Below are 18,824 nucleotides of genomic sequence, written 5' to 3'. Positions count from 1 at the left end.
GAGAGAATGATGTAGTGCACACCATACTGACCGGCCCTAAAGACCCTTATCTTTCATTGTGCTACAAAACCTTTATGAAATGAAATACAAATGCACCATTACCTGTTTAGTCCCCTTTGAGGCTAATGGGAGAAATAAAAAAAGAGCTCAGATTGCAAAAATTATAAAGGCTAAAAGTCAGTCTCGAAGTGAACAGATCTGGGAAGAAACTCTTAGAGAAAGGCAGTGCTGTTTTTTAGCGCTCCACCTTTGTTCCTTGGCAAAGGTTCACACCTTCAATCGCCCTGAAGCAAGGACAAAATATTCTCACACATGATACAGTGAAAATATGAAGACTGTGTTTAAGGAAATAATAAAACACTGCTTCCCTCCGCCAACATCACTTCTTAAATTCTTTTTTTTTTATTTGCAACCTAATTTTCGGACTCACCGTATATATAGTATACAGCAGCGAACATAATGAATATTCTATTCAGTACAAACCAATATTAACATCATCATCAGCTTGACTATACACCCTGCAGGGCGATGGCCTCTCCCATATTTCTCCAATTAACCCGGTTCTGTGCTAGCTGCATCTACTTGACCCCTGCGAACTTCTTAACCTCATCCGCCCACCTAACTTTCTGCCGCCCCCTGCTACGCTTTCCTTCTATTGGAATCCAGTTTGTTACAGTAAGCGATCATCGGTTATCCTCTCTTCGCACTACATGTCCTGCCCATGTCCATTTCTTCTTCTTGATTTCCACTAGAATGTCAGTAACTTGAGTTATTTCTCTGACCCACTCTGCACGCTTCCTATCCCTTAATGTTACCCCTACCATTTTTCGTTTCATAGCCCTCTGTTTTGTCCTCTACTTAAGAAGAACCCTCTTGGATAGCCTCCACGTTTCAGCCCCATAGGTGAGTACAGGTAAGATGCAACTGTTGTATACCTTCCTCTTGAGTGATACCGGTAAGCTGCTAGTCATAATCTGTGAGTGCTTGCTAAATGCGCTCCATCCCAATCTTATTCTTCTTGTTATTTCTTTTTCATGGTTCGGATCTCCTGTTACCACTTGTCCTAAGTAGACATTTTCGCCTACTACCTCCAGTGCTTCGCTTCGCTACCTAACGCAAACTACCGTTCCTTCCCTAGGCTGTCGAACATTACCTTAGTCTTCTGCATATTAAGCCTACCTTTTTACTTTTCCTGTCTAGGTCATCAATCATTACTTGCAGTTCATCCCCCGAGGCAATGTCATCAGCAAATCAGCAAGGCAATGTCATCAGCAAATCGCAGATTACTGAGGTATTCTCCATCTACCCTTACCCATAACTGCTCCCATTCCAAGCCTCTGAATACTTCCTCTAAGCAAGCTGTGAATAGTACTGGGGAGATCGTGTCTCCTTGCCTAACACCTTTCTTTATGGGAATTTTTTTACTTTCTTTATGCAGAACTATGGTTGCTGTGCAGGCACTATATATATCTTCCAGCACTTTCACGTACGGCTCGTCTACCCCTGATTTCGCAATGCCTGCATCACCCCCGAGGTTTCTACGTAGTCAAATACTTTCGTAATCAATTAATGCTATATATAAGGGCTGAATATATTCCGAACATTTTTCTATCACCTGGTTGATGGTATGGATATGATCGATAGTAGAGTACCGTTTCCGAAAACCTGCTTGATCCTTTGCTTGATTGCGGTCTAAGGTTGTCCTGATTCCATTAGCGATTACCTTAGTAGATACCTTATACAAACCAATAACATCAAGCCAAATCGAACTTTCCTAAATTATGATTTTAAAAGATGTTAACTAGCCTAACTTTGTTAATGACGTAAGAATATTTCCTGGATACCTTCACTAGGTGCTAAGGGATCCCTGGGAGGACGTCTCTGCGTTGTTTGTTCTCAGAAAACTTCATTTTGTGGCCCTTTTTTAATATGCTTACCCTAGTGTGGCAGTAAAAGATGTCTTTACTGTTTAGCAAACTGAATTTAAAAGTTTCCTGTTGCTTGAAATCAAGCTCAGATGGACAAAAAGAGAGGCAAGGACTTCTTACAAACACTGATGATTACAGCCAGGCTATGGCAGTAACTGTTGCGGTCTTTTCTAACTAGGCCTATTTTGCTGTAGCCACAGATATTGTGAACCAACTATCTCAACAAGTGTTTTCTTGTTTTACAAAAACAATTATAAGTAGGACAATTGGTTAAACAAAAAGGCAGCAGAAATACTAAATTTATTTTTGCATGGTAAATATCTTCAGGGAGAAAAACAGATCAAAAAAGACCATTTTAGAGTAGAGAAGAGATAATTTTCGTAGTAAAGCTAAACTAACCAGATCTATCCCAGCTTTTCATGTTTGTAGGGTTATACGCTTAACCCCTCTTCTTCCCTTTCACACCCTTTATCTCTTTTTCGCAGTGCAGGGAAGCCACAAGAACACCCTACTGGTTAACATCACTTCCTTCCTTCTTCTTCTTTATCTCCTAGCCAAATGTGCACAAAGAACAGCGGAATGCTGTGCTGATTTCCTTCACACCAGTTTGCAATTGAGGCATGGTTATTTGGCACAGAATGAATTTGTAATTCAATATACAGTACTGCTGCCTTCAATATGCAGAGCCCACATTTCTCGGTCTGCTTGCTCAACTCAGTGGAAGAAAGTAAGCTTGACAAATAAAATGTTGTGCTCACTTTAAATTTCATTTAACATTCAGGGTTCCACCACGAAGCTTCTCTCACTTGCGTATAACAAAAGTTTCCTAATGCAAACACAGGTCAATGGGTAAAAGTTAATGCATAAATTGGAGATAATTGCGAACTTAGGCCAAAATACCAGGATATGTTATGATTATGCACTGCCTCAGTAACACCGGATATTATGTTGCTCAATAAAAGGAAGATTAAATTTCTCCCTGAACTAATATCCTCTTCCTTCCTAACAAATGACAAATATTTTCTGAAATGACCACCGAAAATGCTTTCCTAAAATTTTAGAAAATAAAATCACAGTACTATAACTGTATTGCAGCTCTAAAAAAGCATGTGGGGCAAAAATGAACATATTTTGCAATAACATTTTATAAAACTGTTGTCTGACAAATTTTGGTGCTAGGAGCATATTTCATTACTATTGTAGGTACTACTTGTGCCCTATACTTTGATCTTTGTTTTGCTCACACACTAAACTGAGTTAGTAACAAATGCTTTCAGATGTGTTGCATAGGGTTGCATGTATGAGTGCACTTTAGAAAATACATATTACTTTCAGCTCTTACAACTCTGATGTCATCTGCGTAAAATTTGATATTAAAAATAATTTCTTCTCTTCTTTCATCCTTCCCAAGAGCAATGTATCCAATATAACAAAAACCTAGCTAACCTCATTCCCTTTCCTCGCCTTCCTTGTCTCTCCCACTCAGTATAAAAGTAAACTATACAAAAATTTATATTGCTCTGCTTTATGACTAAATTATGGATATGTCTTAGGCTTTCTAGTTTAAACCGGAAAGGTATGCCATCAATACCGTTTCTTGGGCTAGTTGGTTCATATTTGTACTGTGAAAAACTGCGCCGAACTTCACACACCACAAGAAAGAAGACGGGACAAAGGCGCTTTTTTACAACTGAATTTATTGAAACCCACAAGTGATCTTATATAGGCGAAGATTTCCAAAGGGAAAGAAGGATGGGGAGAAAGATAGGGGAAATCATCAAACCCCAAGGTTTGCGTTCCAACCGAAAGGATTTGTTCCCAGATGATGCTCTCCATTAGTGCAGCGGTGGCGTAGCGGTAGAACATCCGCCTCGCATGCAAGAGGACCGGGGCTCAAATCCCGGTGCCGCGCAATTCTCCACCGGATTAAAAAAAAACACAAAGAAATCCGCGTGTCGATAGAATTTCGTAAACAGGTTTGGGGTGTGACCTAATGCCGGTGAACACCTCCGGCAACGCACTCCCTCACCAGAACAGGAGTTGGCCACCCTGGTGCAGTAACTGGCCGCAACCTTTCAAGATAAGCTCCATAAAAACCCGTCCCTCATTCACCAGCGGCTGCGAAACAACTCACCACGGCGGCGGTCAGACCTGTGACGCAACAGGGGGTGCTAAGAATTCCTGGCTCCGCTGGACAGGCCGCCATTGGAAACTGACCCTGGCAACATTTAACGCTATAACCCTAGCTAGTGAAGCTAGTTTAGCAGTGCTGTTAGAGGAACTAGAGGGTATGAAATGGGATGTCATAGGGCTCAGTAAGGTTGGGAGGCCGAATGGGGCATATACTGCACTGAAGGATGGGCGTGCACTGTGTTATCGAGGTTTACCAGAGAGGCGACAACTAGGAGTAGGTTTCCTTGTCAATACGTATATAGCGAGTAATATAGATTAATTCTATAGTATTAGTGAGAGGGTGGGATTCATCGCAATTAGGCCTAATAAGTGGTATAAAGTTATAAACTGAAGGTTGTACAGGCCTATGCACCTACATGTAGCTATGATGACCAGGCAGTTGAAAACTTCTACGAAGATGTAGAATCGGCAATGCGAAAAGTGGGCGACATCAATGCCAAGGTAGGAAAAAAGCAGGCAGGAGACCAGGCAGTAGGTGACTATGGAATTGGTTCTAGGAATAGCCGGGGGGAGTTACTAGTTGAGTTTGCAGAGTGCAATAACTTAAAAATCATGAATACCTTCTTCAGCAAACGGAAGAACCGGAAATGGACATGGAAAAGTCCCAACGGGGAGACTAAAAATGAATTTGACTTCATAATGTGTTCAACCCCCGCCATTATGCAAGATGTAGAGGCAATCGGGAAAGTGCGATGCAGGGACCGCAGGATGGTGAGGTCCCGAATTAGCCCAAATCTGAAGAAGGAACGCAACATATTAGTAAGAAAGAAACCCATCAACGAATTAGCGGTGAGGGGGAGGACAGAAGAGTGCAGGATCTCGCTACAGAATAGATATTCAGCTCTAACCGAGGATGCCGACATTACCCTAGAAGCAACGAACAATAATTTCAGAGATATCCTTACTGAGTGAGCGGTAGAAGTAGGAGGTAGGATAGTTAGAGAGGATACCGGTAAGCTGTCTAAGGAGACGAAAGATTTGATTAAGAAATGCCAGAGTATGAAAGCTTCCAATCCGACAGACCAGATCGAATTGGCCGAGATATCAAAGCTAATCAATAAGTGCAAGGTGGCCGATATAAGGAAGTATAACATGGAGAAAATTGAGCGTGCTGTAAAGAACGTAAAGTAAAGAACGGGGGAAGCCTTAAAGCGGTAAAGAAGAAATTGGGCATAGGCAAAAACCAGACGTATGCGATAAGGGACAAGGCGGGCAACGTCATCACGAATGTGAACAAGATAGTCAAAGTAGCCGAGGAGTTCTATACAGATCTCTATAGTAGCCAAAGCACTCAGGACCGTAATGAGATTGGCGGTAGGTAAAAACAGTCAGACGTTCCACCAGTGACGAAGGACGAGGTCAAGAAAGCATTAGAAACTATGAAAAGGGGGACATCAGCTGGAGAGGATAACTACAAATTTGTTGAAGGACAGGGGGGGGGGATATCGTGGTAGAAAAACTGGGCACCCTGTATACGCAGTGCCTGGTGTCATCGACAGTACCGGAACCACGGAAGAATGCAAACATTATTCTCATTCATAAAAAAGGGGACTCTAAGGACCTTAAAAATTACAGACCAATCAGCTTACTGTCTATTACTTATAAGGTATTCAGATATGTGGCGCAACAAACACAAACACAAGAGAAGATACACAACACACGCGCACACTACCAACTGTAATAAGATGTTGGCAAGTTAAAGTTTCTCAATACATAGGGACTACACAAGTTATGTGGTGTGGATGGACATGTCCTACTGTATAAGTGTGGCGGTGGTTTTTAGTGTATGACTATGTGACTATGTGGTGATATTTGCTTGTCCAGCGTGGTATGAGTTACTGGGCAAAGCAGAGGTCTCGAGTAACAAGACAGGTTAGAATTTGTGACTGTCATGTTTGGACGATGTTTATGGTCTGAGAGGAAGAAAGTGCCACTATCCCCTTGGTAAAGAAGAGGAAGAAGAGAAGAAGAGGAAGATGAGATTGGTCACTGCCATGTTTGGACGATGTTATGGTCTGCGAGGAAGAGAGTGCCATTATCCCCTTGGCAAAGAAGAGGAAGATGAGAAGAAGAGGAAGATGAGACGTGCCTGAGTGTAGAAGAGGAGGAGTGGTGAAGAGGAAGTGTTTTCAGATTCTTATTACAGTTGGTAGTGTGCGCGTGTGTTGTGTATCTTCTCTTGTGTTTGTGTTTGTTGCGCCACATATCTGAATACGATGCAGCACCAACTAGCCCCTCAAGCCGTTATTTTGAGATTCCTTACTTATAAGGTATTTGCCAAGGTAATCGCTAATAGAATCAGGACAACCTTAGACTGCAATCAAGCAAAGGATCAAGCAGGTTTCCGGGAAACGGTACTCTACTATCGATCATATCCATACTATCAATCAGGTGATAGAAAAATGCTCGGAATATAACCAGCTCTTATACATAGCATTCACTGATTACGAAAAAGCATTTGACTCAGTTGAAACCTCGGCGGTGATTCAGGCATTGCGAAATCAGGGGGTAGACGAGCCGTACGTGAAAGTGCTGGAAGATATATATAAATAGTGGCTGCACAGCAACCATAGTTCTGCATAAAGAAAGTAATAAAATTCCCATAAAGAAAGGTGTTAGGCAAGGAGACACAATCTCCCCAGTACTATTCTCAGATTGCTTAGAGGAAGCATTCAGAGACTTGGAATGTGAGCAGTTAGGGATAAGGGTAGATGGAAAATACCTTAGTAATCTGCGATTTGCTGATGACATTTCCTTGCTAAGCAACTCGGGGGATGAACTGCAAATAATTATTGATGAGCTAGACAGGAAAAGTAGAAAGGTAGGCTTGAAAATCAATATGCAGAAGACTAAGGTACTGTTCAATAGCCTCGGGAAGGAACAGCAGTTTACATCAGGTAGCGAAGTACTGGAAGTAGTAGGCGAATATGTCTACTTAGGACAGGTACTAACCGCAGATACGGACCATGAAAAGGAAATTAGAAGAAGAATGAGATTGGGATGGAGTGCATTTGGCAAGCACTCGCAGATTATGACTAGCAGCTTACCGGTATCGCCCAAGAGGAAAGTATACAACAGTTGCATCTTACCTGTAATCACCTATGGGGCTGAAACGGGGAGGCTAACCAAGAGAGTTCTACGGGAGTTGAGGACAACCCGGAGGGCTATGGAACGAAAAATGGTAGGGTAACATTAAGAGATAGGAAGCGTGCAGAGTGGGTCAGAGAAATAACTCAAGTTACCGACATTCTAGTAGAAATTAAGAAGAAATGGGCATGGGCAGGACATGTAGTGCGAAGAGAGGATAACCGATGGTCGCTTTGGGTAATAAACTAGATTCCAAGGGAAGGAAAGCGTAGCAGAGGGCGGCAGAAAGTTAGGTGGGCGGATGAGGTTAAGAAGTTCGCAGGGGTCAAGTGGACGCAGCTAGCACAGAACCGGGTTAAGTGGAGAAATATGGGAGAGGCCTTCACCCTGCAGTGGGTATAGTCAGGCCTTTGACGATGATGATGATGATGCACTCCATTATTTGTGGAAATAGCAATAAGAGACCAGCTAGTAGGGCTGCCGAATGAGCTCGCTCAATATGAATAGTCTACAGACTCGTATATATAGTACGAATTAAGTGAAAGATGAGGGAGCTCGAGCCAGATGTTCTACAGTTATTATGCATACACGAACCTCGCTTGTTTTGGAAACTGCACGCACGTGACCGGCCAGTATTAGGTCAAGTATCTTTGGACATTTTAGGCTTCCCTTTGTCAGGTGATAATACTCCTAAACACTCTCAAAATTGCAGACTATTACAAAGGGGCATGCTGCCATGGCTGATGGCAGGCTAGGTATGCTTACATCTAATACAATCAACTCTAATAGCATTTTCTCTAAGGTCTATACAATTTTTGGCTTTGTGCTTCGATAATCTGGCGTACTTTGATAAGTTTTCTCGAAAATAACCTCCGTGTGTTAGTTTACCCCAATTTTCTATTTTGAGGTTGCTTTTGAGTCATTTTATAAAGTCATTCTAAATATTTCATGTAAATACGCACGATTTCAGTGTAATAATTACCATGTTTAAAAAAGACGCTCCTCTAGTATAAAGGTACTACAACTAGCTCCGGAACCAAAGGGCAAAATTTCTATTCCAGCTTGACAACATTTTTCTTTCCACGGGACTTTTCTTAGAATGCACTTCGCAGTGGGCTATGACATGACCTATGATATCATCACTGTGTTGATCAATCAAACATTTTTATGGTGACCTTAAGTTTTGGGACAAACGTGTGACCTAAGGCTTCTGCTTTAAATATTGTTTTGTGTAATAAACTCCAGTCAGCATGCCTTGTGTATACCGACATAAGAATGCATTGAGACACAGGTATGCATGCGTGAAAAAATAATGCAAGACTATAGGGAACATCTGTATACAAAATGAAGCACAGTCACAAAAGGTGGTTACTTTAAATCAACTAGCATAAACATAACAATCCAAACAATGCAATTGCAGTTAGGCCCAGTAATACAAATTTAGTTAGCTCTCAAAAACTTCACTTTAGAATTGGCAAGTGTGATGGAAAGAGGGTTCGCTTTTTTATTTTGCTGTTTGGCTACAGGATGGTTTCCTCTTTTGCAAACCATTGTTGTTTATGTATAAGCATTACTGCGCTTTTTTCATAAACATATAAATGAGGCAATTAGCAGAACAGCTGCATGAATAGCAATGATCTGAGTGCTGAGAACATTCGCAATCTGTTGAAACATACTGCTACGAAGATGACGAAGCAGGCAGTGGTACAGGGCGGAGCGCTCGCGCTAGGCCCAAAGCATATTTCATCGTCATGTCATCACGTCGTTTTGTTTCTGTTGTGTGTCACGCCACCACGTAACAATATTTGTACTAAGGATGCCTGATATGTAAACATTTGCCAACTATAAATTAAGCCGCACTAATTTAGGAAATACAAGAGAACTGCAAAAGTATATAAAGGGCTCATTGTAGTTTATCCAGCAGCTACATGAATTTAGCTTTCCTTCTGCTTTTTTTTTACCATAAGGGTGCTGACAGCTACCAAACTATTTGGGGCTAGAAAGATGCTAACTTTATTGCGCTATGATTTTAAGAGTCTGATATTGTATAGTATCACGGCAGCTTTTTTTTTTCTCTCAGTTAAACGTTTCAACCTCACATAGGAGCTTTGCCCACTCGAACAATTTTAAGGTAAAAGCCTTTAATGGCTGAGACAGACGCTGTTCGTGCGTCTAGTCGCGCTGTAGCTGTCAATCAAATGACACCTTCACCTGACACCGAAACAAACGTCATCAAAGAAATAAAAATTCAGTCTTCACCTGGAATCGAACCTCTACCCCCCGGATCCCCAGCTGAGCAATTTCACTAACTATGCCAAGCCCTGGATCGAGAAACAAATCATGATCCTCCTCTTCTACCGTGAGGATGATAGTAGCGGTGACAATGACGCGGCAATCGGTGATAATGACAATGATAAGATTAGTAAAAATAATGAGGGTGCTTTTGGTTAATAATGAAAATGAGAGCAAACGTGATGCAACGTATGCATCAGCAACGCTCGGGCTTTCGCATTTCTGCGGGGTAGATTTCACAGTGTTCTCTGAATTTTTTTTTTCAGAAATAGACAGTATGTGAATTGAGAAACCAGCGGCATTCAGCTTACTGAGTTGTTGATTAATGCTTTCTGCTACTGTGTGAGGAGATGACCTGGACAGGGCTAACGTCAAACGGGATGTAGCTAACCTAAGCTTGACAATGAGCTGATCCGCAACTGAGTAGAAACAGTGAGGCAGAAAGAACCAACAGACGTGTGATGGCATGCACGCATCACAGGCGCTAATGATTTTCCCTCGCGTGGGAGGTCTCTTTTTCTTTGTGCACAGATATCGGGGCACTGTGTCTAAAATAATTCCCTTGTCTAGTCGGCTAACCTTTTCCATTCAGACCTTCTGATGACACTTGCGTTCACTTGTGCGGACCTCAAATACCGCATAAAAGTTAGGCGTGGAACCATTCAGAATGAAGCAGCTGACCTTCAGTAGACTGCCAGTCCAGAATATATTTCACGGTGCATAGAACAGGTGGAAAGTAATACTCATGCAGTAATACATAGGAATCTGTGTGTCTTGATATACGTTAGCCAAAGGGACACATACTTGAGTACGAAGCTTTTCAAGAACAAAATTATTTTCACAGTCAAACATTCTCACCGGTTCTTCAATCACTGCCGTTCTTGCAAACATTCTCCTGTTTTTGATGAAACCACTGTAACTCTTAAGACAAAAAATGAGTGTGAAAGTGGTATAAACATGTTATATAGCTGAAAGGCAGGAGGAACGTAAGTGAGTTGGCCCTTCACTGTAATCAATGATTGAGAAATGAAAGTCCCTGATAGCTTGTACCTTTACGGTTTTCCTTACTAGCCCCATTTGCAACTGGGTAGTTGAGATCACGATGCTTTTTTTTTTTTTTTTTAAGCGCTTTTGTAGCAATAAAAAGGTCTGACTGAGCTCGGTCCATGACACCTTTTTTTATTGCGTCGCATAATTTACAGAGACTTTACAAACAATTGTCCTGTTTTAATAGTAATGTAGCATAGTGACCCATTGCCTACGTCACAACACACGATTCAATAAAGAGAAGACAGGAATGGATATAATTCTCATCCTTCTTCATACGAAGAAAACAATAAAGGAAAATGTTTACTGATGCCGCAGTTGGTAATTATACTTTTTTCTGTTTGAACAAGAAATACTGATAAATGAACAATAAACTATATTTTTACAATGCAGTTTCATTTAAAGCACCACATTTATGAAGGCAGGATGCTCCAGTCCAAGGTCTATGGATACTGCCAGTAAACATCATGATGCTCCTCTCATTTTCTCAACCATGTGATACAACCTGATTTTACGAAGCAGATTTCTAATCGCATTTTAGCCTGCCAGCTTGTTTTTGTCATTTCATTTCTGCTAAATTTTTATGGAGCCAATAGCACCCCTAAACTTCTACAAGTGCACCTTTAAATATGGGCACATAAATTATGTGCATATGGGCAACACTTTATTGCACATTGTAATTTGTTGAGAAGGGGGGAGGGAGGGTGGCAAGTGCCTTTTTTGCACTCCACTGCAGATGCCCATGGCAGCAACCAAGCAGCATAGCAGCATCAGCCAGATTACAATTTATAAGTTATTCCTTATTTGGTGGGAGCGAATGTTTCCTGTTTCTAAGATTGCTTTATTTATCAGCCTTGATTATCAGATTGATTAACTTATCAGCCTTGATTATCAGATTACTTTACTTATCAAAAATCCTACCCAGTCGAAAAAAACTACAGAACTGTGTCACAAATACGACAAAATATCCTGTAGTTTTGTCGTAACCATCAGATTTTTCTGTAGTTCTGTAGTAGTTTTCTGTAGTATATTTCTGTTGTATGTAGTCCTGTAGCACTTTTCTGTTGTAACTACAGAAATTTATGATGTTACTACAGAATGTTCTGTTGTAACAACAGGTTCCCTGTCAAAAACCGCACAGAAATTCTGTCGTAACATCAGAAAATTTTCTGTACTTCTTTTCCGACTGGGTATGAAAAGAAAGTAACTACGAAATTATCCCAAAAGATTATCCCAACTCAACTAACAAATGGAAATGGTACTCAACGCTGTGTGAACTCCAACCAGAGGCCTGTGTCCTTGTGGTACACAACATTGAAAGCAAAGTGCGCCAAAAACATTAGCTTGAAAGCCTGGCAGAGGTTGGCGGCATGAATTACTGGTAGGTTGTCGATGCAAACGGGGAAGTTCTTCGTAGTAAGAAAACTGCCTCCTGCGCTCAACAAAGGTAAAATCTGCAATGGTAGATCCTGCAGATAACCACATACCTTTCTTTAGGACGTTCAAAAATAAACAAATAGTAAATTCAAAACCACGTTACATATTGTCACGTGGTGGTGACAAGCTCGATCACACAAATGAAGAGTCTGTGAGTGCACTGAAGGAACTCATTATTGGGCTGACTTGCGCCCGCAAAAGAACTAAGGGATTCGGCGGCGGCGATAGCAACAATCGTGCTCAGCAGTCGTCGAACAAAGAATGCCTGTCGCACACGTCAACGCTCAATTTAAAGGCGGTTCAGAACCATGTAGATAACGTCGCAAATTGTTACTTGGAAAATCTGGAACATTGTAGAAACATACACGAGTGGCCGGTATCTTCGAGACAGACCTTGCGCATCTTGCGCGACAAAGAAACTTATAAAGATGCGTCTCGCGACCATCGAGCATTAGGAAACAAAAAATATAGAATTGATATGCTTTCCAGAATGAGTGATAAGGCCGGATGCCGACGGGAGCAGAAAAACAAAAACACAACTATTACAGTTTTGATGGTTTCGCGGCAATTATATACACTGGGCGATTTATTTTTTTAAACCATTAGAGATTTTCATTTTAAAGACTATGAGATAACTCAGCGCCGTCTTCTCATGTTGGTTGTACAGCAAAGCAGACATTAAGTATTATAAAGAGCTTAATTATTATACCATTATTAATTAAAATCACTTATTCAACGTTTTATTTTTTGTCTTAAGGGCTAATATCGTGAAAGTGAAGGCCTTCAACATCGAAAATGATCTGCTCTCTTTTAAAACCTTCTCAATGAGCAACGTTGGTCGAAATACTGAGCGTCAAAAGTATACATCTGAAAACCCATAGAGTTGGCTTTGACGCATTGCATATTTAGAAGATGTCGTCGCCGCTTTTATATTTGGGAGAATTATTTTTCCAGATCCTCGGTGCGCAGTCACATGACACTTGGGTGCCGTCCGCACACGTATCTCGTGGAGTGTTTTTTTTTCCCTTGAGAAAGGCGCGCTCTGCTCAAGAACCTAGAGTGAGCGCCGATTGTGTGCGTTAGCAATCTTTTGATTTCATTCTTTTTCTTCTGATCGTGTGGTGGGGGGGGGGGGGGGTGGCTGGTATTTGAAGCGACTCAGGGATTTGAGTAGTGGGTCTGATTCTTCGCAGCGCTCTGCTGGGATTGTGCGTTTGCTTTCCTGATTGTAATGAAAACGTGAAAGAGTACTGACCGTATACGAGGCCGCAGATATATTGAGTACCTGCTTACGAGTTATGGGCACCCACGCGCGACCACACACATACAGTTTTGTAGCAGCGGAAAAGAAATAACTGTGATGACGGAGAGCATCTTCTAAGGGCGCGTAAACGTTGATGCTTAGAATTAGGCTGTCAAGTTATACAAGATGTTGCTTAGCTTATGGACAGATAGTTTTTCGTTATTGTAGTTGTTTCGCATAAGAGGCGTAATTTAAGATGCAAAAGCGGCTGATTGAGCCAGGTGCGCCCACAGAAGCAGTCCAATTTATAGCGGTACTTCTGCTGCCGCTTCGGCCAAAGCAGCTCATACTTCACTTCTAGGAAAAAATAAAATAAAACGAGAAAGCGCTCGCGCTGCTGTGTGCTTTTCCTGCAGGACGGCTAGGCGCTTCCCCTCCTCCAGCTCGAAGCTACTCTCCGACGGCCAAGCGCCTCCTTTCATTTTTCCTGCGCATTGGACTTGAGAGATATATTGCAGCCAGCATCTCACGCTCTTCAGTAAAATAAAAAAATAAAAACACCGTCAGGGCACTCAGGTGTGACGTAGACTCTATGTCCCCTTTGTGTCGCGTAATCATTTTAAAATTATGTTAACATCATCTATATCATCCAATATGCAAACTACACAAACAGCACATGTATTTATAGCGTACACATGTAAGCGATGGCATTTTATATTCATGCAAGGCGTGAAAGCGAACTCGGCGAGCTTTCAAAAGTGTATTTTTAATTTCAAATATTTCGATCCACAATGCCGAGTTAAAAAAGAAAGGGGGTACTCATCTTGATGTTAACGGCTTTCAATTCCTTGACATAAAATTGTCGATTAAAGTGGAAGAGAAATAGTTAATGAGTTCATTTTAGTTAATTGTACAACCATAACAATTGGCCCACTACACACGTACATAATGTCCGCTTTTGTGTACAATTTACTCACTGTCACCCATTGCGCCCATGTATCTCTCACAAACCCCAAAAAAAGAACCTGCAAGCGGTTAATCCCCTGTATAGTGATTCTTTCTAGGAGCGGAAACGAACTTGAAAACGCCGCGCTTCCTGGCACCTCCAAGTAGGCCAATAGACCGGCCGTGATGCCACCGGCCAGTTGCACGATGCCACCGCTGTCGCGGTGCATGCTGGTACATGTAGTCAACCGGCTGCTCTAGACACCCGGAGAGCCTGCGCGCCGTGTTTGAGAACAATTTTCAGCTCGTGTGTATGCCGGAGTACATTGGGAAAATTCACCTGTCTCGTTCTTGGGCGCTGTAACAGCACATGACACATATATTATTCTAGTTGTATGTATTTAGGCAATAGCTTATAAAGCTCGTTCAGCCGAAAAGCTGTCGGAATTGTTGTAGTAGTAGAAGTAATAGCTGGCACCGCATGTCGGAAATAAGGAGGGCTGCATAGAAAACCGTATCACGGTAATTTGTTCTTCTATTGATTGGTAATTGATTGGTGTCTGATAGGCGACGACGAGCTAATAAAATCGGGACGATAAATCGATTAAATAAGGAAATAAAAAAAAAACGGAAAAATGGAAGGGCACAGCGCAAAAAGACACGGGACAAGGAATGCTGTGCCCTTCCATTATGAATCGATACCAACTCGCCCAATTGTCTATCCTTCTGAAATATGGATGGTTCAATAGTCTCAAAACGCTCAGAATAAAAAGTCAATTTTATGACGCAAACTTAGAAAATTTATTGTAATTTGCCACCTAATTGCTTGAAGTAAATGAAAAATTAAAACTCGTGTGTCCTTTTATCTGAATGAAAAGTCAATGCTAGATGATGCTGTCTATGAAAACTTAGACTGTGTAATTAAATTTAAAAAATATCGAAAATTAAAAAAAATGGGGCCTCAAAGGTGTCAAAATTAATTGTCACAATAATAAGCCAATGCTTGATCATGCGAATTAAAGCATTTAGAATCTAATTAATGAAATAATTTTTAACAATTGAAGATGTAAAAAGTTGAAAAAAAAACTGAGGTTCAAAGGTGCTAAAATCCTGAGATCAAAAAGCCAATGCTTGATGATTGTAAGGAAGAAAATTTAATGTGTAATTGATTAAATAATTGATTGAAATGATTGAAATTTTGTGTTATTAAACACAAAATTTCAATCAACTTTGAACCGCCTTTTCATTAGAAAAGGCGGTTCAAAGTTGTCAACATTAGTTTGACATCGTTAAATGCACTTTTGTATTTCATGCAACCATTCAAGTTTTTTGTTGCTCACTTATACATATTAATTTCTTCATTATCATCATCAAACATTTACCTTTCGATATGTGTATTCACTTCTCTTCATAATTTTTAGGTTTTTCCTTTATTTCGAATAAATAATTGGTCAGTATCACCCTCTATATTTTCTTGATTAGTATATCAAGCATTGACTTTTCGTTCTAACAATTTAGCACATTTGAATGATTGATGATTGGTTCACATGAAGGCAGATGCGCAGTATCTGTCACACTTGTTTCTGTGGACACCTGAACCACGCGGTAAGGCAAGGGAGGAAGGGATAGCGAGAAAGAGGGACCGTAGTGGAGGGCTGCGCAGTAATTTCAACCACCTGGGGATCTTTAACATCCAGAAGAGGGCAAATACAGGCTGGTTGGTACATGCTTAGGAATCGAGTAAAACAGCGCTTGTTCTCGTGTTCCGTCTCCCCTAGCACGTGTTTTACTCGATTCTTAATCTTTAACGTGCGCTGACATCGCACAGCCCACGGACGCCTCTTCGTTTCTCCTCCATCGAGGCGCAGCCGCCGCGGTCAGGATCGAGCCCGGGTACTCCGGCACAGTAGTCGGGCGTCTTACCACTGCACCACCCCGGCCCATTTTCCTTTTTTTTTTCCTTTATGTTATTTCAATCATTTGATCTCTTACACACTTTAAATTTTCCTTATTACATTATGCAGCATTAGCTTTTAATTGCGAGCATTTTGACATCTTTGAAACCCCTTTTTCCAATTTCTCATTTTTTTTCAATCAGCACACAAATAATTGATAAATTACATAATCTAAATTTTCTATTAGAATCATCATGCATCGGTTTTTCATTTGAGCATTTTGGCACCCGTGAACCCCCCTCTATCCAATTTTTTCTTTTCTTTAATTCTCTAATTCATTAATTAATAACAATGATTTCTTTACCTCGCCATCGCCTATCACACACTAATCAACCATCAATCACCGGAACCACAAATTACCATGATACGATTTTTTATACGCAGCCTTCGATTATTTCCGACAGGCTCTTCCCAACTGAACGAGGCTACTGGTTTAAAAAAAAAAAAATGTAATGCCATTAGAACGCTTGATTTGCATCTAACAGTCACTGTAAACTTGTGAAATAATGACAATGAAGTTTTGTCGGCAATGAGATATGGGAAACGTGCGTTGAGTTCCTGTGGAGCTGAGATTGCAATAGTACAGTCGCATGTGCGCGCGCTGGCCAGCCGAAAGCCGACTACAGCAAACATGGCGCTAGTGCAACTTCCGGGAAACCGCACACCTCGAAGTTGAAAACTTCCCGCTTTTTTATTGCATCAGCAATACTGCGCCAGGTTTCCAGCCATCGCGTGGTCCCGGCGGAAGCCGCGCTTGACCTTGAACCGCCGAGGAGGAGGAGGAGCAGAAGAAAAGAAGAAAAAGAAGAAGGAGAAACAGAAGTAGAAGAAGAAGAAGGAAAAGAAGACTGGTAACTTACGTTCTCGCGTCATACTATTAAAGGAGGAGCGTAAGTGTCCCCAATAATGTAGCGCGTGATAGGGGAATAATGTAGCAGGCAAAAGAAGCTTTCGCAATTCAACTGGGGTTAACCACAGTTAAACTACAACCAATGTTTTTGACACGGATTTTGTGGCGCGGATATCAGCAGACAATGAAAATAAGGAAATATGTAATTTTTCAGTGAACTCTTTCCGTGTTAACTACGTACGAGTGTTCTCTCCCGCGTGCTATTTACGCATAATGCAGCAGCCCAGTCGGTCGTGCTGCGTCTTTTGTGCACGCGTCATTACGAAACAGCGCTCTCTTCGAAGGCCAACGCAGGCGTGCCTTTTGTTCTTTCCAAGCGCATTACAACGTACACCTCAAATAACTCAGGACCCTTCCACTCCTTGAGGTCTTCATTGGAGATTAAAGTGTACCGTCCACAAAGCACCAGATTCATTTTGTCCTTTTCAGTAACAAACGGACAGTTGCTAAAGAAACACACTGTATCTATAATGCTAGTATGAATATGCACCACACACCTTGTGTGATAAAAAGCCTCAGCGCTGCGTATTAATGAAGAAGCGTGCTAGAGTTGCCGTTGTCTATTATACCGCTGCTCACATCCGTGATCCGTGGTCGCGGCCATGCCGTGCCTGCCGAGACGGCCATGACAGCGCATGACCGCAGCCGTTTGGTGCTTCCCATTTTTCAGCAGTATAATAAGTATTCTAGTTTACTATAACTATAATGCATGAAAAAAAATTGTTTGACTCTTAAAATACGGAGGTTATTTATATACGGTTGCAAGTGTTTTTAAAAACATTTTTCTTTAATTTAGAAGTCAAGGTGACCAATCTTTCGCGGGTTTGTGAGGTTGCGGCTCCAAAAACAGAAAATTGCTGTTTTTTCTATGAACATTTTCTGTTGATGGCGTTTAACAAATATTTCTGTCTAAGAGCAGAATTTTTACTGAAAAATGCTCGTAATTTGACACACATTTCTTACAAGTGTATAGCGAAAAGGAAAGAAACTGCAGTTAGCTGCGCAGAAGCAGACAGGTGATCCTCGCTCCCCTAGCTGTTGCTGCCGTTGACGCTGAATCTCCAAAAAGCTAGCCTTGAGAGCTACCGCCCCATCCAAATCACGCGCGTCGTCTGCCAGACCACGTGGCAAGAGGAGACTCGGCTCCAGTATAATTTTTCCGTGCAGTCATAACTATATCAGCTGATCACGCAGCCGTATTGTTTCCTCGCGGTATAAAACATAACGTAAATCATAATTATTCTAAAGCGTGTTCAGTGCACATCTTTGCACGCTATAAAATGCTTATTAAACATCATAAAGTTTGCCTCAAAATGCACTAAAAACATTTCCGTGCGCCTTACTTACGCATGTATGCGCTTGGTGAAAGATATAATTGATGCGCAAATAAATTCGAAGTGACTGCCATACCAAGCGTTGAATTGTGTCATTCATACCTTTGATTCATTCATCTGAGGATGTCAATGAGCTAAGATAAATTACGAGTTTCGCCGAACACGAGACAATCCCTCATAGCGCTCATGGTCAATGAGTCTGTTTCAATTCCTGGCATCTGCTCGTCGGGGCGGGGAGGTAGGTTTGTGTGTGGCAGGCTGGGGCACAGACGGGTAAAGACCCTGGGACTTTACAGACGGGTGAAGCAAACGGTGACCTTCCGGCGACGGACCAAGACACAAGCGTCGAAGCACGATATCTGCACCGGATGCGAAAGCTGCAGCAGGTGTTGCTTGACGGTAGGCCGGTGAATACTGATGGACTGAAAACTTTTATTTAACAGAAGGATGATT

This window comes from Amblyomma maculatum, chromosome 7 (assembly GCF_055883805.1).
Source record: "Amblyomma maculatum isolate TAMU_Amacu chromosome 7, ASM5588380v1, whole genome shotgun sequence".
Classification (NCBI taxonomy): Eukaryota; Metazoa; Arthropoda; class Arachnida; order Ixodida; family Ixodidae; genus Amblyomma; species Amblyomma maculatum.
The sequence above is the reverse complement of the archived record's forward strand: the minus strand, read 5'-3'. Positions refer to the sequence as shown.